Source organism: Mustela lutreola, chromosome 5 (assembly GCF_030435805.1).
Source record: "Mustela lutreola isolate mMusLut2 chromosome 5, mMusLut2.pri, whole genome shotgun sequence".
NCBI classification, from domain to species: Eukaryota; Metazoa; Chordata; class Mammalia; order Carnivora; family Mustelidae; genus Mustela; species Mustela lutreola.
The window spans coordinates 13,658,579-13,681,545 of NC_081294.1; the positions used below are offsets into that span (position 1 = coordinate 13,658,579).

The 22,967-nt window shown below is 42.4% G+C and overlaps 1 long non-coding RNA gene across 1 annotated transcript in view; it reads left to right on the forward strand.

The window, feature by feature from the left end:
- Positions 1-2: 2 nt before the first annotated feature.
- Positions 3-22,967, forward strand: part of LOC131831302 (uncharacterized) — a 40,455-nt gene continuing 17,490 nt past the window's right edge. The window contains exon 1 of the long non-coding RNA XR_009353589.1: positions 3-310. This is a non-coding gene — a long non-coding RNA (uncharacterized LOC131831302). The remainder of the gene's footprint in view (positions 311-22,967) is intronic.

Consider the following 22,967-nt stretch of genomic DNA (forward strand, 5'->3'; position numbering starts at 1 on the left):
TCCGCCCATGGTTGGAGCGAGTACGCACAGCCATGATGGGAGCGAGTACTTCGGGCCTACGTGGCAGTGAGTACGTCGGACCCCGATGGGAGCGAGCACGTCTGGCCCTGCTGGGAGCGAGCACGTCTGGCCATGGTGGGAGCGAGCACGTCCGCCCCTGGTGGGAGCGAGCACGTCTGGCCATGGTGGGGGCGAGTACGTACGCCGTGGAAACTGACAAGCTCTTCGCTTGAGGACTTGAACCGATTTGAATTGTTGAGAGCTGGTTTACCAGCAAGCCACTGGTTTCGGGAGACTATAGAGCTTCAAGGTAGGCCCTACTGACTGCGCTCATGTCTGGAATAGCAGTCTTTTGAAATCCTATTTATTTTAGGATCAAGACCCACTCTTATGCATGTCAGGGCCGTGGCCACACTGGGATTCAAAGCAAACCTGTTGGAGGATTTCCTTGTGCTTCTTGATCATCACTGTTCTTACTCTTGTGATGAGGCTTCTGCTAGACACCCAAACCCTTGTTGCTGGGGATCACCTAGGTGTCTGCCGGGCACTCCTGTTTCCTGTCCCCTGAAGGGCCAAGCTGGTGGGCTTGGCCATTGGGGATAACTCCCTTCATCCTCCTTCACTCTTTTTCCTTGCAGTCTAGTCCCACAGCACTCAGAGGATTGGAGGTCTCAGTGAAAGGGTAATTTTCATTCATTTATACAGTTAATGCTTACTGTGCACCTACTGTGCTCCAGGCCCTTATGGGACTAACTCTAGAAACATGGCCTTGCTTAATGTTTACAGAAGCCCCCAGAGGTAGGTACTACTTGTATTTCCATTTTCCAAGTGAGGGAGCTGAGGCTTAAAGAGGTAGGTAAAAGTCAAGATCATAGAGGATTTGAACTTGGTATGTCTGATTCTTGTCTTTCTCCCGCATAAAGCCCTAGTCGCAGACACTGAAGTCTACTTGGAATTAATCTTGTAGCCAGTTCTTTCTTCCTCTGGGCTGTGTTATCTCTCTGGAACCCTTTAGCTCATTGGGCAAACAGACATCTGGTGGGTCTGCTCTCGATGTGCTCACGCAGGTCTCAAGCCTGGGATTAGACTTACTTTAGGTTCCCGCTAAGACAGCCTCCTCTCTCCCCCAGCTAGTCAATCAGTGATTTATTCAGTGCTTGCTGTAGTGAATTTTGCTTTAGAACCACCCATAGAGCTTTAAAAACATAGAGAACGCTTTGGGCTCTACCCTGAGATTTATACTTACTGATTAAGCTAGAAGGCCTGGGAATTCTTAAGCTTTTTCAGACAGTTGGATAATTAGAAAATACTTCCAATGTTACATACCTACAAATGCCAGACAAAATTTCTAAAACACATCCTTTTAAATGTGTGAACTGAGCTCTTAAGACAGTAAAATCCTCAGGGTGCCTAGGTGATGAAGTCGGTTAAGTGCCGGCTCTTGGTTTCTGCTGAGGTCATGATCTCAGGGTCCTGGGATGGAGCCTTGCATTGGACTCTGTTCAGTGGAGTCTGCTGGGATTTTCTCTCCCTCGTCTGTTGCCCCTCCCCCTGCCCTCCTCCACCTCCTGAAAAATAAATAAATCTTAAAAAAAAAAAAAAGGGTAGTAAAATCTTCTGGAGCCAAAATCAAAGACAGATGAGCCTAGGAGCCAATTCTGGAGCCATGCTTGGTGACAGGGTGTTCTGAGAGGAACAGTGTAGCCAGCTAGCAATCAACCAGGGAACAATTAAAACATCACTCAATATTTGATGCACACAAAAGAATGTCACTCTTTAAACTGTTACTAAAATTCATCTGTGTTGTTGCCAGTTGTAGTTCATTCACTTCATGGCCGTGTAATATGCTATGGCAGGACTGGAGCCCCGTGTTCTATTCATTCTCCTGGCATGGACACTTGGCACTTGTCAGGACTTTTACTCTCATGCAGTTATGAACAAGCACATGCATGTCTTCTGGCTTGCGTGTGCCAGATTTTCTCGAGGAATAGAAGATATTTAACATGGAACTTAAGATTCTTATCCCCAAACTTCTTCTACTTACTGTCTTCCCCATGTCATTAGCTTCCTATTGCTGCTGTAACAAATTACCATAAACTGTGTAGCTTAGAATATTACAGATTTACATTACAGAACATTACAGATTCCTATATTTTTTAGATTGGAAGTCCAACATGAGTCTCACCAGGCTAAAGTCCAGGTGTTGGTAGGGCTGTTATCCTTCTGGAGGCTCTAGAAGAGAATCCGTGTCCTTGCTTTTTCCAGCTCCTGGAGGCTGTCTGTACTTCTGGGCATATGGCCCCATCCCTCCATCTTCAGAGTCAGCACAGTTGGGTGGAGTTTTTCTCAAGCTGCCATCTCTGGTTCTTCCTCTTCCACTTTTAAAGACCCTTACGAGTATATTGGGTCCGCCCACATAACCTAGGATAATCTCCCAATTTTAAAGTCATTAGCAACCTTAATTCTATCTAAATCCTTAATCCATTTTCTTTTGTCATATAACCCAACATATTCATAGGTTCAGGGATTAGGATATAGGCATCTTCTTTTTTTTTTTTTTAAAGATTTTATTTATTTATTTGACAGAGAGAAATCACAAGTACACTGAGAGGCAGGCAGAGAGAGAGAGAAGGAAGCAGGCTCCCTGCTGAGCAGAGAGCCCGATGCGGGACTTGATCCCAGGACCCTGGGATCATGACCTGAGCCGAAGGCAGCGGCTTAACCCACTGAGCCACCCAGGCGCCCGCATCTTCTTTTTTTAAAATAATTTTTTATTGAAGTATAATTGATGTAATCTGTTAGTTTCAGGTGTATATCATAGTGATGCAACATTCTTATACATTATGAAATGATCCCCACAATAAGTTTAGTTATGATCTGTTACTATATAAAGTTACTGCACTATTGTGGACTACCTTCCCTATGCTGAACTTTACATCCTGTGACTTATTTGTTTTATAACTTGAAGTCTGTGTCTCTTAATCCCTTCCCCTGATTTCAGCCATCTCCCTAACCCCTCCCCGAGGACACAGACATCCTTGTGGGACGATTGTTCTGCCTACCACACCATTCTTGATGATTCTCGTGCATAATAAAACCAATCTATGAGTAGACCCTGTGGGCTCAGTTTTCAACACACATTGAAAATCCAGCCACTTCTTACCATGACACTGCTGTTCCTCCCCACTGCAGCCTGCCACCACTTTGGGGATTATTGCAGTGGTGTTGTGACAGGTGTCTGTCTCTCTGTTGTCCTGGGGGTCTCACTTCAATATATCAGCCATCATGATCCGCTTCAAATGTAAGTCATATCTGTCACTCTTCACACAAAATTCTCCAGAGTCTTTTCATTTTCTCAGAACAAAGGTCAGATTCTCACAATGGCCCACAAAGCTCTCTGATTCATGTATTCCTGCCCACCTCCAATCTCTCTGTTAATCATCTACTGCTCCCTTCATTGCTCATTCCTTATCTTGTATTTACTTATAATTTGGTTATTATTGGTTATTATTTTCTGCCGCCTTCCTTCTAGAGAGCAAGTTCCATGAGGCTGGGGTTTTTTTGTCTGGGTTATTCACAGATACCTACTCAGGGCCTGGAACTCAGGATATATCCTAAGAAAGACTTTTAGTCCAAAGGGTTTACACCAGCGGCCTAGATAGAGATGAGGCTCTGGACCAGCAAAGGAGTGGAGAAGGAAATAAGGCACCTACATAAATCTGAGAACCTGAAAAGATTCCTTCCACAGCCAAAAGCAATGACAAGGGTTTTTTCCTGTCTTGGCCTGGGCAGTTTAGTGGTTGCCAGGGGCTGGGAGGAGCAGAGAATGGGAGTGACTGCTTAATGGGCACCAGACTTCCTTTTTGGGGTGATGAAAATGTTTTAGAACCAGATAGTGGTGACAGTTGCCCAACACTGAATGTACTCAATGCCATGGAATTGCACACTTCAAAATGGTTGGAATGCCAAAGTTCTGCATAAAATTTCTGCAATCTCCCAAGGAATTGTTAGCACAGGGTTATTGTCCTGTGGATTTGGGATTGAGTTTACGCTACCTCCATTGTCAAGGGACTCCCAAAGCCAATAAGTTAGCATAAGCAGTAGTCTTGGGCTGTGGATACCCCTTGAAACTCTGAGAAAAGCAAGTGCTTCTGGAACTTAGGAGGAAGAATGTTCCAGCAGCCCAGGCAGCACTGGATTTTCCCAGGCAAATCCCCACTGAACAGGAGCTCACTGTTGCAAATCCCACATCCCAAGGGATATTGGGGGCGAGGGTTGGAGTGGATTGGGGGGTTGGGGAGCACTCCCTGTGAACAAATGTCAGCAGGTGAAACCAATAGCAGAGTTAAATGGCCAAGAACTCTAGGTAATAGGATGTAGAGACCAGAGACTGTTTGCAAACTGATTAATGACCAAAATAAGCACAAAAATAAGAAACGTGGGGAAAAGACTAATATCCTATGTCAAGATCAGGCATGTCTGAAGAAGACTAAATTAGAATTTCTAGAAATCAAAGCAAAAGTCTTTAAAAATCTTAAAGGAGATCAAAAGAGCTATTTTAGCAGAGTTTCAGAAAGATGCTAGGATCTGAAAAATTTATTTGTGGCATTAACCCAGAATGTAATACAGAAAGACAAGGAGAGTTTAAGGAGCTCAGGGCACGATGGTCTATGTTATCTGAAATAGAATCTCAAGAAGAGATAAAAAGATAATAGGGAAAGGGCCCCTGGGTGGCTCAGTGGGTTAAAGCCTCTGCCTTCGGCTCAGGTCATGATCCCAGGGTCCTGGGATCGAGCGCTGCATCGGGCTCTCTGCTCAGCACTAAGCCTGCTTCCCTCCATCTCTCTCTCTCTCTCTGCCTGCCTCTCTGCCTACTCATGATCTCTGTCTGTCAAATAAATAAATAAAATCTTAAAGAAAAAAAAAAGAGGATAGGGAATATTCCATATTTAAGGTAGAACAGGGCGATTTCCAGAACTGGATGAAAGACATCAGATTCGGGAAACACAGTGAGTCCTGAGCCAGGAAGTCTCCTGAGGTGTGATGTGCATGAAGGCAGATCTCCAGTCCTGGGGGATGCCCTGGGCAAACAGGGAACAGGATGGGGGCAGCCCACGGGGCATGGAACATACCCAACTTTTCAGGGGGAAGCACAATTTTTCTTCACAAAATTTTTCCTTTTATGGAACACAAAGTTACAGATAGCATTCTAGAAACATAAAATTTCAGATATATGGAAGAAATAATTAGAAAACTGGCTTCATATCTTTCTCTTTATTACGTTGTTCGCCGACATAGAGTACATCATTAGTTTTGGTTGTACTGTTCAGTGACTTCTCGGTTACGTATCACACCCAGCGCTCATCACCACACAAGCCCTTCTTAACCCCCATTACTCTGTTCCCCCTTCCCCTCCCCCTCCTCCCTTCTGTAACCCTCAGTTTGTTTCCTGGAGTTGAGAGTCTCATGGTTTGTCTCCCTCTCTGGTTTCTTCCCCTTCAGTTTTCCCTTCCCTTCCCAGGGGTCCTCCATGCTATTCCTTACGCTCCGCATGCCAGTGAAACCTCACGATAATGGACTTTCTCTGCTTGACTGACTTCACTCAGCAGAATCCCCTCCAGTTCCATCCATGTGAGTGCAAATGGCGGGTGTTCGTCCTTTCCGATGGCTGAGGAATGTTCCCTTGTATATATGGCTCAGATCTGCCTTATGCATTCATCTGTGGAAGGGCATCTTGGCTCCTTCCACAGTTTGGCTATTGTGGACATTGCTGTTATGGACATTGGGGGGCATGTGCCCCTTCTCTCCACTACATCTTTATCTTTCTACAGGGGGAGCAACACTGTTCATCAGAATTCAGGTTTATTGACCCCTTGCTCTTATTAGAAAGTTATGTTATATTCTGAAAGAAATTACAAAAGCTGTGGAAGGCAACGTGCTTTAGGATAGGTATAATTATTGAGCAGTTATGCACACATAGATGAATATAACTATAAAAAATAACTATACGTATGATATACGATGAAACACATCAGTGCTAATTGAAGGGGACAAGGCTACTGCTGACTGAAAGATCTGTTGAACCCCTTAATTTACAAATTCTTAACTGGAAAACAGATTTGGAAAAATCACAATGATCTGTTAATTTCAATGAAAGTAAGGGTTTTTTTTTTTCTTAAGATTTTATTATTTATTTGTCAGAGAAAGAGAGAGAGAGAGAGCACAAGGAGTGGGGAAGGCAAGGCAGAGGGAGAAGCAGTCTCCCTGTAGAGCAGGGAGCCCAATGCGGGGCTCCATCCCAGGACCCAGGGATCATGACCTGAGCTGAAGGCAGATGCTTAATCCACTGAGCCACCCAGATGTCTTGAAAGTAAGGGTTTTTCATAGTATGTGTAGAAATGATCCTTGATAAGGGAAAAGTGGCAGGTTCAGGAAGGTGCAGCTTTTTCTCCCATCAAGAGGTGGGTCGGTGTTGCGTCTTCTGAATCTGGGCAGGCTCTGTGATTGCTGTAGCCAACAAAGCACTGAAAACGTGATATTGTGCCAGCGTTCCAGCCCAGGCTTCAAGAAGCTGGCAGTTTCCTCTTCCTGGCCCTCACAGTGCTTGCTCTTGGAGCCCTGAGCCGCCAGCGAGAAGTCTGGCTACTCGGCAGGAGCCACCATGTGGAAAGACCCAGGCAGTGGAGTGAAACCATTCAAACCTGTTCTGTGCCCGCTGAATCCCACCTAGCGACATGCATCAGTGCCATAAAGGACTGAAGAGTGTCCCAACCAAGATTTGCCCAAGTTCCTCTCTCTCCATGTACACACACACACACACACACACACACACGCACACACACGTGGATACATACCTATATATGCTTGAACACAATGGAATTTTATTTCTGGATCATATAACAGTACGAGGAGCGAGTTTCTTCTTGGTAAGTGGCCCTCCACGTCGTGACTCAAAGAGCAGTAAGATGGTGTTTGGCCACTTATTTTAGATGGTATATTACGTTGCGACAGATAACTAGAACTTGGTCTTTGGGTCCTATGTCATTTCTTTCCATTCCCACTTCAGTGAGTATCATCTTCTGGAATCCAGAAGCTGTTGTGGTAGACGCGTGAGAAGTTGGATTTGGGCAAGAGGGAAGCCAGGATGAGGACTGTCTTCTCAACACTGTTCCATTTCTGGCGGGAGCCTTTCACAGATTCCCCTGTCTCAGTGTCTGTGTTGTCACTGGGGCCAGCTTCATGGGTGTGTGACCCGTGTGCTCACACAGAGCCCCACGCTCAGAAGGGTGTCATGCTTGGCTAGACACTCTGCAGTCGTCATCGTGGAGTTCTGAAATGATTTTGTCTTTGAACTTGTGTTTTATACATGAAATCTGAAGGAAGAGTGGAGGAGAAGAGATTGGGTAACCCCTATGTCCACAGCTGTTGTTCCCTGTCCTATTTGCGTATGCCTTCCATGATACCCCCGGAGCATAGGTTTCTTGTGGACCCACAATATCTAGATGTCCACTGAGGCATAAAGCAAGTACGAGATACACACTTTATATCTGTGAATCAGTAAGTAGGGACCGGAACAAGTCCGAGAGGCAGTCCTTTCATTTGGAAACAGAATTTGTTTTTGCTGCAGAAAGAAGCAGTAAAGTTCTAAGACACATGAATGACTCTGATGGGAATGAGGAGTTCTTTCTTGCTGTTCTGTGAGGAGGGAGAAGTTGAAATATAGGCTTTTCAAACTGGTGGTAGAGAAACATTTAGAAGTGTTGGTATTCCTAAGACCACAGGAACTCTCAGGCCGAGCTTGTTATCAGGCAGATGGTCTTGTAGTCAAGGCACCGACCGTGGCAAATCCTAGTAATGGTCAGCTTGCCGCTTTCTCTTTAACACTTAGTTCATTAGTTAGCTAATTCTGCAACTCCCTGTGAAAGCTAAACTCTTAGACACTAGAATTAAAGATGTACTCATATAGAAAAGGCAGTGTGTCATTTCTAATTCAAACCTGTTAGGATTAAGACTTACGATTTTGCATAAGTTGTCAGACTTCAGCACGGCGACTGGTTGGGCCGGGTCCTTCACAGTATCAATTAGCAGTGACAGCAAATACACAGCCCTGCGAGAGAGATGCTCTGAGTTGTTAGAACGTATCTCGGTTCTCCGTGTTGCACACTACGCTTTTTAGCTCCATCAAGACTATTTGGAGCATTTCAGAAATATCTGGAGTGAAAAAACTACACAGTGATTAAATATCATGCCAGTGGCATCACTTGAGAGGCTGAACACAACAATCATGGCGAATCTTCTAGAAGAGGGGAGGCAGGTTCTTGTAACAGTTGCTTTGGAAGGATGTCCTTCAGCCTTCCTGGTCCCAGTAATGGTACTGCTGTCTTCAGCATCCAGTCTCTCAAAATAGAGAAAAGGTGGTCTCTCTCCCCCACCCACCCTGTGTTTCTTTAACTCTTTTACACCCCTACTCCAATCAACCCTCGTCCTACCCATTCTACCTCCTGAACATCTCCCTAGGAGAGTTTAATTGGAATAGCCCACTAATGTGGTAAATCACTGCTTTTCATTCTTTTTATTTTTGCCAATGGAAAAACGTTAGGTGAAACAGAAGGATAAGTGACTTACTGAGACACATAAGAGAATAGAAAGTTTAATCAACTTTCATCCAGGTTTAGAGTTGAAAATATAAAATTTCTGAAAGATCTAAAAATTAAGCATGGCAGCTTGTTTTCTCATTAACTGTCATGTCCTAGGCATGTCGCCCAGGCTACGGCAGGATAACCAAGAGGCTCAGGAGCTGGGGTGTCTGGTTGAAATCCGTGGCTGCTTCCCTAATCCCTGGCTCCTGTGGTCCTTGCCTAGAGTCATCTAGTAATCTCCTAAGTGCTCTCTCCCTCCTCCCTGTGAGGCCCCTCCGTTCCATTGTAATTAGAGCAATCTATTTCAATTACACTTTAATCATTCCAGCTCTAAACACTTGGCTATGTTTGTATAGACGTGTGTGTGTGCATGTGTATTTTTAATTAACATCTATTGCTAAATCCACGAAGGATACAAAGACCAGTGGCTGAGCAAAAGCAGTCTTGCCCTCAAGGAGCTTCCAAATTGAAGAGTGGACTTAAATAATTTATTCGAATGATGACTATTAAAAAAAGAGTCTCACTAGCTGTTTTATTGACCCTCGAAGAACAATGCTGAACAAAGCCGAACAGAAGTTCCTATTTGCTGAAGTCAACGCTGTCCACAATAGCGTGACCTCACTCGCAGTTCATGTTATCGACATGCGCTCCAAGTTTTGTTTTCAAAAGCTTTTGTTTTCTTGTGGCAACTTGCGCAACAATGCTACCCGAAACAAGGCAGCTCAGAAGGTGTGGGAAAACCTAACACTGTTTATCAGATCTAAAACCCACAGATGAAAACTGTGTTTTAAGTTTAGTGGTTACTGGCTCAAGGGGACGCAGATGTTAAGCTTCATGCACCTGTGGAAATAGTATTGGCCCTTCCTCCGAAGAAGCTTTTTCATGTAGAAAGTGCTGGAATCTTTTTTCCTAGGACATGAAAAGTCCTGTCACTATTTGATATTGGATGATAACACTGCTGATATTACTGTCAGGATGTGAGAGTTACGCTAGAAATACCAAGAAAGTACAATTTTTTTTTTTTTTCCTGAAGAGAAAGGAGCGATAATGGCATGATTTGTGGGTGTTTTTCCCCAGGATGCCTGTGTGGTTATCAAGCTTTACTATATGCTGTTGTGTTTATAAACTAAAGTCAATTATTTTCCAACAGTGCAAACAACTTGTATTTTTCCTTAAACTCACTGGGAGTTTCGCAACTTATGCTGACATACTTTGGATTTCTGAAATTTCGTAAAACTGTGAATGAATGGATTTTACTTTGGGGTCAAATAGATGTTTTTCTCCTCCTACATTGAGCATTTAAGGCAAAGCACAGAATTGAGCAATGTATTTAACTGAGATAGATTACTAATGTGAATTCCAACAATTTTTCTGAAATAATAATTCTTTTAAGTGGGGTGATAAATACTCAGGGGACAAAGCTAGAGAGCTTAAAGATTTAGTGCGTTATTAAAAGTTCAAGATTGAATATATAGAAAATCTGAAAGGTTTGAAAACCAAATATGAAGACCTTTTTCCTTCCTTTTGTGTTTTTCTGGACATGCTACGGTAAGAGAAAGGCAGTGGCTCTGACGTTCACACCCTGAGGATCGGGGCGAATCATTTCTTTCTTTTGTCTCAGTTTGCTGGTCTGTACAATGGGGGTAGAATTAGCAGCCGTTACCTCCTTGGGTTGTAAGGAGGATAAAGCCTGATTACACAGGCAAAGCACGCTGAATAGAACTTGGCAGAACTTGGCTCATGGCGAGCTGCTCTATAAATGTTAGATACCTTAATTTTGTATTCTGTCTAATGGGACTTAGCCACAGGCTTTTGCAGAACACTGCGGAGCTTTGCCTCGGCACCACTTGAACCTAGATGAAATCAGAGAGAAGCAATAAGGATGGTGAGGGAAGGCTAGCTTAAGAACAGATGGCAGTCACTGCGGGGCAGGCATCTTTTTGATTTTCAAACAGAGCCGAGACGTAAATTAGGTCATTCTCGGCTTCCCCAATCTCTACTCCCCCCCCCCCCAACCCAGCCTCCCCAAGAAACCCAGCCACAGAAATGCTTCTATGGCCCCTTTCTGTTGTTTCATGCCACGAAAGCCAAGATAGGAAAGCTTAGTGTAAACCACCTAAATATGCTTCAGAGGAATTTTAATGAAATTGAGAACCACTTAGGTATATCTTCTTATTTTGTTTGACAGAAGCAGATTGCAATTTTTTCAAAACAGGCTTTCATGAGGAACTTTTCATATATATTCAAGGTGATGAGATGTTATCTGGGTAAATCTATGCAAAAACTGTGGAACTACACTCACGTCTGCAAGGAAAGCCCTCTGGATAGCCTCACCTTTATTTGAAGGAATGTTCCGAGTGCTCGCGGATGTCACCTCCAGCCTTCCTGCTGCTTCCGCCTCAGCGTTAACTGGAGAAGAGCTTTCTCTTTTGCAACCAGGACAAGCGGACATGTAGCATCTGGGGAACAGCTGCTGCTTAGAAGAGTGTCTTAGGTCAGTGGTCACCTAAGTATCACCAAGTTTCATTTCCATTCTCTCGTCTTATCCTTTGAGTGTAGCTGAATGACCAGGGCCACCTCTTTGTGGCAGGTGGAGTTCAATCAGGAAACGGGGCTTATCTCCCACGTTGGTGGTGATTCCTGCTCTGAAAGAACTTTCTGGCATTTTCTGATGTGAGAAACATTTCTGTGAAAAATTCTCTTCAGTTCCACACATGACCCAAGTCCCTCCTAATGTCATCCACCTGAAATCCAGTACTCACCTGTCTGCTTCTTGCATAAAATTCTGGAACTTTGTGTGTCTTCTAGAATTCTAGGTCCCTGTCAACCTGCAGGAACATTAAATTAGAAGTTCCTATATAGCCAGGGGATATGAAACACTTAAAAATAGAAGAATGTTGTTGATGATGTTAAAGATAATATAGGTAAAAATAATGTTGGTAATATTAAAATGTTATGGGTCTCTTTAAATACTTGGATAAAAAGAAATAACTCATTTGAGCAGGGTAAGGTAAAGTTTTAAATGAAATATTTAAATATTCATCTCTACAGCAAGTGTGCCCAGAAATAGGTGCCCCCCCCATAGAAAAATGTAACAACAAAGAAAGCTTCTATCAGCAGTTCTGAAATAGTTAAGTGAAATGGTGGGCAGAAAAAGCTAGAGAAATGGATAAACTGTATTAAAGTGATGCCATTAATGATGCTACATTAAAATGATACCATTGGATTTTATTTGTCAGCCATTGAGTAGGGTTAGTTTCGTTCAATGAAATGTCGCAGAATTCTGTCGCTAAACCTGGGTAGGGGCAGGGGAAGAGTAAGTTTTCACCGAAGTATTGGTGATAGAGTCGCGTCTCACCTTGACAAAGTAGGCTGTCCCCATGTTGAGCCAGAGGAAAGCTACCGTAATGAAAGCATACAAGTAACAAATATGGTGAAAATTTTGAGGGTCATCCAGTGGATTTTGCCAATCTCCAGACAACCTCACCTGTCACTCTGAGTCTCCCTTTGTCCCATAAACGTACCGTAGTACGGTCCAGCAAGAGACATGAGATAAAAAGTCTTGACTGGGCTGATCTAGATCAGCACTGCCAGCGGCCTGGAGTCCCCCAAGGGAGAAAAAAGGAAACAAACAAACAACAACAACAACAACAACAACAAAACCCAGGACTTGCCAAACTGGTTGTTTGGTCACTTTGATTTGAATGGAAGAAGCAAATGTGAAAGAGAGAGGAGAAAATTGAAGGTTGTGCTTCCTGAATTTCAACCTCAGGAGGAGGGTGTACCTGAATGACAAAAGGAAATCCAAATAGGGAGGTGATTCTAGGCAACTTCCCGAGGTGTGTGTGTGGGGGGGTAGCATGGAATATGAGTAGCTACCCTCCGGATTGCAGATTCCTTCCATGTGAAGAAAAGTGTAAATTTGAGAAAAGACCACACCAAGAACCATGATACACCGACTGTGCTTTTATTAGGAGTTCCAAGAGAGGTTTACAAGCAGCCAGGAGCTGTCTTCTCTGCTTTGTTTGGAAACAGAAAAATCCCAGATCCCCTGCCTGAGGGTCAGGCCAGGTGTCACAATTCATGGTTATGGAGGAAGCAGATGGGGAAGGGGGAAGCTCCTTCCCTAAAGTCTGTTTCTCTCCGCTTTCTAAGCTGCATTGGAAAAGCATTTTTCAAAAATACGAAAATTGGCACCAACCAAACGCGGCATTTGGGGTTTACGGAGGAGGGCTCTGAAGCGTCGTGGGTGTGGTTGGAAAACACTCAGGGAACACTTTCCTGGAGATAATCCCTTACTGGCCTGAGCCCCAGCTCTGGCAGCTTCTGGGAATTCCCCTAACAATGGCACATGACTTTTTGGCCCAGATAGGTCTTGAACTTCATCCTAGACCAAGTTTCATTTGCGTTTGCTCATCTTATCTTTTCAGTTGAGCTGAATGACCAACATATTCTCTAATAAATTCTTGGGTACACATTTGTTAAAAATCCCTAGTTTCTAGAGACTGCCTTTACTACTAATTCTTACTGAAAATGTCAGTTATTGCCTCTCCCCCTCTCCCTCTGCCCAGTGGCATGGTATCAAGAACAAAAATAGCCTTGTTGGCTCCTAGGCCAGTGTTCTCAATTATTTCCCATACTTTTGCCTTCTTGACTACTTGCATCAATGATTAAGAATATTTTTATGACTGGTAACATCTTTCACTTACTATTAGAAATCTACAGTTTTCACATGGCCGCCTTCCTAGGCACTGTTTGTAGGGGAGAGGACTCCGCATTCATTTACTCATTCAACCAGTGTTAAGCCTATATCATGTGCTGGGTAATATTCTAGGTGCTGAAGAGACAGTAGTGATCAAAACAGGCCTCTGCCTTCATAGAACTTCCATTACAGTGCAAGGAGACACACCACAAACAAGGTAGATAGGAAAATGTATGGTACGTTAGAAGTGATTGTACGGGAAGAAAAAACTTTTCCTCCAGGTTCAGTGCCTGCTGTCTGTGAATTAGGCTGGCAGAAGACAGATTAGCAGGAGAAAATGACTAGAAATTGTACTAATTTTTTTTTAAGACTTTACTTGTTTGAAATGAGAGAGAGCACAAGCAGGGGGAGGGGCAGAGGGACAGGCAGATGTAGACTCCCCGCTGAGCAGGGAGCCTGCCTTGGGGCTTGATCCCAGGACCCTGGGATCATGACCTGAGCCAAAGGCAGATACTTAACTAAGTCACCTAGGCATCCCTTTACTAAGATTTTTAATTTTACATGCATGGGGGCTTTACAGAAAAGAAATGAAAACTCTAAAGAAGTGGTTGGGTTCAAGGTCTTATATGCCATTTTGACAAAAGGCTATATACATGGTGGAGAAGTGATGAAGAACAAAGGAAAGAGGGTTTGGGCTTTTAGAAACCATCAGTTGTGGGCAGGTGAACAAGAAGTACAGGGGGCTAGCTAATGGTAGAGAAGGGTTATTTGCTAAGATTTGTTTATGCAGATTAATCTTGTGTCTCTGGTGATTAGGATTGTTCTCTTCCTGGTAGAGGAAAGGCAGATTTGTGCCCTCCTTTCTGACAGATGGGGGAGGCCACAGAGCTCTTTTTGTGTTTGCTTGGTCTCAGTTGCCTTCAACTCAAGATAATCCTAATTAGTAATTATCCTAATTATCCTTAATTATCTTATTATTATGCTCAAATGGCATATTTTGGGGTGGCGTTTTCTTGTATTTTTTTGAAGGTTTATTTATGTGAGAGAGAGAGCGAGCGTGAGCATGCACGAGTGGAGTGAGGGGGAGAGAATCCTCCAGCAGACCCCACCCCGACGCTTACAGCAGAGCCCAATATGGGGCTCAGTCCCAGGACTCTGAGATCACAACCTGAGCCGAAGTCAAGAGGTGGAAACTTAATCAGCTGAACGACCCAGGTGGTTTGCAGATTTGGATAGAGTGCTCAGAGAAGTCCCACTGAACAGAATGACATGAACTTTTGAGTAAAGACCTTAAAGGAGGAGAGTGAGCCAGGAGGGTAGTGGGGGAGAGCATGGCAGGCGGAAGGGACAGTAGAAGCAAGGAGAGAAGGCAGGGGAGTGCCAGACACTGTCAAGGCCAAGTGCACACAAAGAGGAGAGTGAGGGAGAGAGAGAATTAGGAGGAAGACAGAGAAGGGACAGGCCGGGAGGCACGTCCAGATGAAGTACAGGTCAGGAGATGAGGTGAGAAGCTGTTGGATGGTTTTGACTAGAGGGAGATGGGTTCTGACTTACGTTTAACAAGATCATGCTGACTTCAGGGTGGAAAATATGTTGTGGGGTGGTGGGGCTGGGGGCTTGAAACCCTAGGAGGACAAGTGCAGATATACAGGTAAAAGGTGGTGGTGGCTTTGAGCCGAGAGGCGACGTGGGGGAGGGGTGGCCATCAGATTCTATAAGTTTTGGCAGAGTTGACAGGATTTATTGGCTGATTAGATGTGGGGTGTGGGAGAAAGGCCAGGGATGATGCCAGAGCTTTCGCCCCTTCGACTGACTGTGAGATGGAGTTACCCTTGTAGGAAAGGAAAAATAATCTACCCCTCTACCCTCCTGAGTTCTTGGCTGAGCCTTCTCTGTGGTAAAAGGCAGATGAGCAAGAGGAAAAAACACACCAAGTTTATTTACACATATACCTCGTGGATACACGGCAGAAATGGAGCAAAAATGAGTAAGTCAAAGAGATGGTTTTAAATTTCAGGTCTAAATACCATTTTTATTTGGGAAGTTTGGGGTATAGCCCTCTTAGCATGGTAGTGAATGATCTTTGGGAAAGAGGAAGGGGTCCTTAGAAGCAAGATTGGAGGTAGGACAGTTCGTGACTGAGTTTGCTGGGTGTGGTGTCTCCTACTCTCCCCATCTCCTCTCCATTGATGAAACTCTCAGGAAGGGATCCGTGACAACTGAATTCCTTTTGGAGGACCTGTTTTTAGGCAGATAAGGGGGTTCAGAGAAAGCTTTTCCCTGTTTTTGGTGTTTTCAGGTGATTACAGCTCAAAATGATCAGTATGCCAAAGCAGCAGACTTTGGAGTGGGAGGTCCTGACCTCTTTTGGTCATATTTGGGGCGCCTTACTCTATTGCCCTTCACCATTTACTGCGTTGATGGAGAAGACTCAGAGGAGTTGGTGGTTGGAGGAGGGGAAATAGTTATCAGAAGTTGTCTACATTGGTACGTATCCCACTAGAAATACCAAAAAAAATGTTGTTAGGTGTGTGAGTTGAAAGTTCAGAGAAATCTGAGCTGGAGATATTTTTTGGAACATATAAATGTATCAGTGATACTTAAAGCCATGAGACAAGCTGATCTTACCAAGAAAGGGAATGTAGTCTTTGAATTAGAAGATATGGATCCAGATTCCAGCTCAATATTTGGGGATCTATAACCAAGCTCTCTTCTTTACTTTTCATTAACATATAATATATTATTTGCCCCAGGGGTACAGGTCTGTGAATCATCAAGCTTACACATGTCACAGCACTCACCTTAGTACATACCCTCCCTAATGTCCATCACCCACCCACCTTATCCCTCTCCCCCACCCCCCAGCAACCCTGCCCCGTTTGATTCCTGAGATTAAGAGGCTGTTATGATTTGTCTCCCTCCTGATCATATCTTATTCATTTTTTCCTTCCCTATCCCCCACAACTCCCCACCCTGCCTCTCAAGTTCCTCATATCAGAGAGATCATATGATAATTGCCTTTCTCTGATTGACTTATTTTGCTTAACGTAATACCCTCTAGTTCCATCCATGCCATTGCTAATGGCAAGATTTTGAGTTTTTTGATAACTGCATAGTATTCCATTGTATATATATATACCACATTTTCTTTATCCATTCATCTGTTGATGGACATCTAGGCTCTTTCCATAGTTTGGCTATTGTGTACAATGCTTCTATAAATATTCGGGTGCATGTACCCCTACAGATCACTAAATTTGTATCTTTAGGGTGAATAACCAGTAGGGCAATTGCTGGGTCTTAGGGTAGCTCTTTTTTTCAACTTCTTGAGGAACCTCTCTACTGTTTTCCAGAGTGGCTGTACCACCTTGCATTCCCACCAATAGTGTAGGAGGGTTCCCCTTTCTTGGCATCCTGGCCCACATCTGTTTTTTCTTGACTTGTTAATTTTAGCCATTTTAACTGGTGTGAGGTGGTATCTCACTGTGGTTTTGATTTGTATTTCCCTGATGCTGAGTGATGTTGAGCACTTTTTCATGTGTCTTTTGGCCATCTGGAAGTCTTCTTTGTAGAAACGTCTGTTCATGTCTTCTGCCCATTTCTTGATTGTTCTTTGGGTATTGAGTTTGGTAAGTTCTTTATAGGTTTTGGATGCTAGCCCTTTATCTGATATGCCATTTACAAATATCCTCTCCCATTCTGTCAATTGTCTTTTGTTTTGTTGACTCTTTCCTTTGTTGTACAAAAGCTTTTGATCTTGATGAAGTCCCAATAGTTCATTTTTGTCCTTGCTTCCCTTGCCTTTGGCGATGTTTCTAGGAAGAAGTTGCTGTGGCTGAGGTCAAAGAGGTTGCTGTCTGTGTTCTCCTCAAGGATTTTGATGGATTCCTGTCTCACATTGAGGCCTTTCATTCATTTTGAGTTTATTTTTGTGTGTGGTGTAGGGAAATGATCCAGTTTCATTCTTCTGCATGTGGCTGTCCAATTTTCCCAATACCATTTGCTGAATAGACTGTCTTTTTTCCATTGTATACTCTTTCCTGCTTTGTTGAAGATTAGTTGACCATAGAGTTGAGGGTCCATTTCTGGGATCTCTATTCTGTTCCATTGATCTGTGTGTCTGTTTTTGTGCCAGTACCATACTGTCTTGATGATTACAACTTTGTAATAGAGCTTGAAGTCCAGAATTGTGATGCCACCAGCTTTGGTTTTCTTTTTCAACATTCCTTTGGCTATTTGGGGTCTTGTCTGATTCTATACAAATTTTAAGATTGTTTGTTCCAGCTCTGTGAAAAAAGTTGATGGTACTTTAGTAGGGATTGCACTAAATTTGTAGATCGCTCTAGGTAGCATACACATTTTCACAATATTTGTTCTTCCAGTCCTTGAGAATGGAGCATTTTTCCATTTCTTTGTGGCTTCCTCAATTTCTTTCCTGAGTGTTCTATAGTTTTCTGAGTACAAATCCTTTGCTCTTTGGTTAGGTTTATTCCCAGGTATCTTACGGTTTTGGGTGCAGTTGTAAATGGGATCAACATTTAATTTCTCTTTCTTCTGTCATGCTCTTGGTGTATAGAAATGCAACTGATTTCCGTGCATTGATTTTATATTCTGACACTTAACTGAATTCCTGTATAAGTTTTAGCAGTTTTGGAGTGGAGTCTTTTGGGTTTTCCACGTAAAGTATCATATCATCTGCAAAGAGTGAGAGTTTGACTTCTTTGCAGATTCGGATGCCTTTTATTGTTTTTTGTTGTCTGATTGCTGAGGCTGAGACTTCTAGTACTATGTTGAACACTAGTGGTGAGAGTGGACATCCCTGCTGTGTTCCTGACCTTAGGGGAAAGGCTCTCAATTTTTCCCCATTGAGAATAGTATTTGCTGTGGGTTTTTCATAGATAGCTTTGATGATATTGAGGTATGTACCCTCTGTCCCTACACTGTGAAGGGTTTTGATCAAGAAAGGATGCTATACCTTGTCAAATGCTTTTTTAGCACCTATTGAGAGTATCATATGGTTATCGTTCTTTCTTTTATTAATGTATTGTATCACATTGATTGATTGGCTGATGTTGAACCAACCTTGCAGCCCAGGAATGAATCCCACTTGGTCTTGGTGAATAATCCTTTTAATGTACTGTTGGATCCTATTGGGTAGTATTTTGGTGAGAATTTTTGCATCCATGATTATCAATGAGATTGGTGTGTAATTTTCCTCTTTGTTGGGGTCTTTGTCTGGTTTTGATCAAGGTAATGCTGGTCTCATATAAAATGAGTTTGGAAGTTTTCCTTCCATTTGTATTTTTTGGAACAGTTTCAGGAGAATAGGTATTAATTCCTTCATTAAATGTTTGGTAGAATTCCCCTGGGAAGCAGTCTGGTCCTGGGCTCTTGTTTTTGGGGAGATTTTTGATGACTGCTTCAATCTCCTTACTGGTTATGGGTCTGTTCAGGTTTTCTATTTCTTCCTGGTTCAGTTTTGCTAATTTATATGTCTCTAAGAATGCATCCATTCCTTCCAGATTGTCAAATTTGCTGGCATATAATTGCTCATAATACTTTTCTTATAATTGTTTGTATTTCTTTGGTGTTGGTTGTGATCTCTCCTCTTTCATTCATGATTTTATTAATTTGGGTTCTTTCTCTTTTCTTTTTGATAAGTCTGGCCAGGGGTTTATCGATCTTATTAATTCTTTCAAAGAACCAGTTCCTACTTTCGTTGATTTGTTCTACTGTTCTTTTGGTTTCTGTTTCATTGATTTCTGCTCTGATCTTTATGATTTCTCTTCTCCTACTGGGCTTAGGCTTTCTTTGCTGTTTTTTCGCCAGCTCCTTTAGGTGTAGGGTTAGGTTGTATACTTGAGACTTTTCTTGTTTCTTGAGAACGGCTTGTATAGCTATATACTTTCCTCTTAGTACCGCCTTTGCTGCATCCTAAAGATTTTGAACAGTTGTGTTTTCACTTTTATTTTTTTCCATGAATTTTTAAAATTCTTCTTTAATTTCCTTGTTGACTATTCATTCGTTAGTAGAGTGCTCTTTAGCCTCCGTGTATTTGAGTTCCTTCCAACTTTCCTCTTGTGATTGAGTTCTAGTTTCAAAGCATTGCAGTCTGAAAATATGCAGGGAATGATCCTAGTCTTTCGGTCTGGTTGAGACCTGATTTGTAACCCAGGATGTGATCTGTTCTGGAGAATATTCCATGTGCACTAGAGAAGAATGTTATTCTGTTGCTTTGGGATGGAATGTTTTGAATATATCCATGAAGTCCATCTGGTCCAGTGTGTCATTTAAAGCCTTTATTTCCTTGTTGATCTTTTGCTTAGATGATCTGTCCATATATGTGAGGGAGGTGTTAAAGTCCCCTACTGTTATTTTATTATTTTTGATGTGTTTCTTTGATTTTGTTATTAATTGGTTTATATAATTTGCTGCTCCCATGTTAGGGGCATAGATATTTAAAATTGTTAGACCTTTTTTTTGGACAGATCCTTTAAGTATGATATAGTGTCCTTCCTCATCTCTTATTATAGTCTTTGGCTTAAAATCTAATTTATCTGATATAAGGGTTCCCACCACAGCTTTCTTTTGATGTCCATTAGCATGGTAAACTGTTTTCCACCCCGTCACTTTAAATCTGGAGGTGTCTTTGGGTCTAAAATGAGTTTCTTGCAGAGAGCATATTAATGGGTCTTGTTTTTTATCCATTCTGATACCCTGTGTCTTTTGATTGGGGAATTTAGCCCATTTACCTTCAGGGTAGCTATTGAAAGATATGAATTTAGTGCCAGTGTATTGCCTGTAAGGTGACTGTTATTGTATATTGTCTCTGCCTTTCTGGTCTGTTACTTTTAGGCTCTCTCTTTGCTTAGAGAACCCCTTTCAGTATTTCCTGTAGGGCTGGTTTGGTGTTTGCAAGTTCTTTTATTATTTGTTTCTGGAAGGTGGTTTTCTTTTTTTTTTTTTTTAATCTTCTATTTTCAGACAGTCTAGCTGGATATAGGATCTTGGCTGCATATTTTTCTCATATAGTGCTCTGAATACATCATGCCAGTCCTTTCTGGCCTGCCAGATCTCTGTGGATATATCTGCTGCCAATCTAATATTTCTACTGTTGTATGTTATAGACCTTTTGCCCTGAGCTGCTTTCAGGATTTTCTCTTTGTCACTGAGACTTGTAACTTTTACTATTAGATGATGGGGTGATTAGATGATGGGGTATTGGCCTATTTTTCTTCTTTTTTTTTTTTTTTTAATTTTGAATGGGTTCTCTGTGCCTCCTGGATTTTGATGCTTGTTCCCTTTGCCAAATTAGGGAAATTCTCCATCATAATTTATTCCAATATACCTTCTGTCCTCCTCTCTCTTTCTTCTTTTTCTGGGATCCCAATTATTCTAATATTGTTTCATCTTATGGTATTACTTATATCTTGAATTCTCCCCTCATGGTCCATTAGTTGTCTTTTTTTTTCTCAGCTTCTTTATTTTCCATCATTTGGTGTTCCATATCACTAATTCTCTCTTCATAATTCTTCATAATTCACCAATTCATAACTCTTCATAATTCACTAATTCTCTCTCATTTATCCTAGTAGTAATAGCCTCCATTTTTATTGCACCTCATTAATAGCTTTTTTTTTAATTGCAACTTGATTAGATTTTAGTTCTTTTATTTCTCCAGAAAGGGATTCTCTAGTATCTGCCATGCTTTTTTCGAGCCCAGCTAGCACCTTGATAATCGTATTCTGAACTCTGGTTCTGACATATTACCGATGTCCATATAGATTAGGTCCTAGCCATCAGTACTGCCTCTTTTTCTTTCTTTTTTTTTTGTGGTGAGTTTTTTTGCCTTGTCATTTTATCCAGATAAGAATAGATGAATGAGAGAATAAAATACTAAAAGGGTAGAAATGACCCCAGAAAAATATACACTAGCCAAATCAGAGGAGAGCCAAAAGTGGGGGGAGAGAAAAGGGGAAAACAGAAAAAAACACCATATATACATATATGTGTGTGTGTGTGTGTGTGTGTGTGTGTGTGTGTCTTACACTGGTGAATAGAGCAGAGCCACATACTTGATTTTGGTGTATTTTGATCTGTTAGAAGAAACTACCTCCAAAAATTTTAAAGAAAGTAAAACTTATAAATTTACAAAAATAAGGGTAAACATGATAAAGGGATGGAATATGAGTGTAAAGATAAAAATTTAAAAAGATTCCAAGAAAGGAATTGATAAGAAAAAAGAAAAGAGGAAAGACTGTGATAAGACTGGAGACTAGAACAAAGTCATGTGCTAGATTTAGGGTATATTTTGATCTATTAAAAGAAACTGTTTCCCAAAATTTTAAGGAAAGAAAAAACCTATATGTATACAAGAAGTAAGTTTAAATAAAAATGAAAGGATAAAATATGACTTTAAAATGAAAATTTAAAAAGGTATTTAAGAAGGTATTGATGAGATAAAATAGTTAAAAATGTTAAAATAGGAAAGAAGAAAAGTTTTAAAAATAGAAAAAGAAAAAAATAAAATTAAAAAAATTTAACTTTGAAAGACTAAAGAATCATGGGGAAAAAGCCATGAATTCTACATGTTGCTTTCCCATATCTCTGGAGTTCTGCAGTTCTCATTGATTAATGAACTTGGTTTTGGCTGGATGATCTTGCTAATCTTCTTAGGAAGGGACCTGTTACCAGTGTCTTTGCCTGAGGCACAATTGCACCACCCTTGCCAGGGGCCAGGCTAAGTAATCTGCTCAGGTTCACTCTCGGGAGCTTTTGTTCCCTGAACACTTTCTGTAGAGCTCTGGAGGATGGGAATGAAAATGGCAGCTGCCCAGTCTCCGGCCCCCACTCCTCAGTGTGCCCTCGGAGAAGAGCAGTCAATCCCTCCCATTTCCCTGGTCTCCAACCACACTCTGAGCTCACCCAGCCTGTGACCGAGCATTTCTGTCTCTGGCACATGGCCCCATTCAGAGTCTCCAAACCCTGTAGATTCCTGCAGCGCACTCTTGCACCGCTCCTCCTGGGTGAAGGTGGGTCTCCCCGGATCTACCACTTGTGCATCCCCTGCTCAAACAGTAGTGACCCAACTGTGCCTAGGATCACAGTTCAAGGTAACCTCGAGCTGAGAGCTCACACCTCAGCTCCATCTCTGTAGCTGGCTTCCCCAGCTGGGATACCTGGGAGCTCTGCCACACTCAGGCACCCTGGTCTCTTTGTGATCCTGCGGGTCCTGAGACCACACTGTCCCCACGAGGACTCCACCCCACTCTTAGCCTCTGGGGTGATGCCCCTCAGTGGGGTGGACTTCTAAAAGTTCTGATTTTGTGCTCCGCTGCTCTACTGCTTGCAGGGAGCTAGCTCCTCCCCCTGCAGTGTATCAGCCCGTATGTCGTCTCAGATTCACTTCTCCCCATGTCCTGGCTTCCCAAAAGTGATCAATTTTCTGTTCTAGAATTGCTGTCTTCTTCTCTTCAATCTCCTGTTGAGTTTGTAGGTGTTCAGAATGGTTTGATAACTATCTAGCTGAACTCTTGGGACCCAAGGATATTTAGGTCTCCTATTCCTTCGCTATCTTGCTCTGGATCCAAGCTCTCTTCTTTATCTGTAACATGGCTATGTGTGAT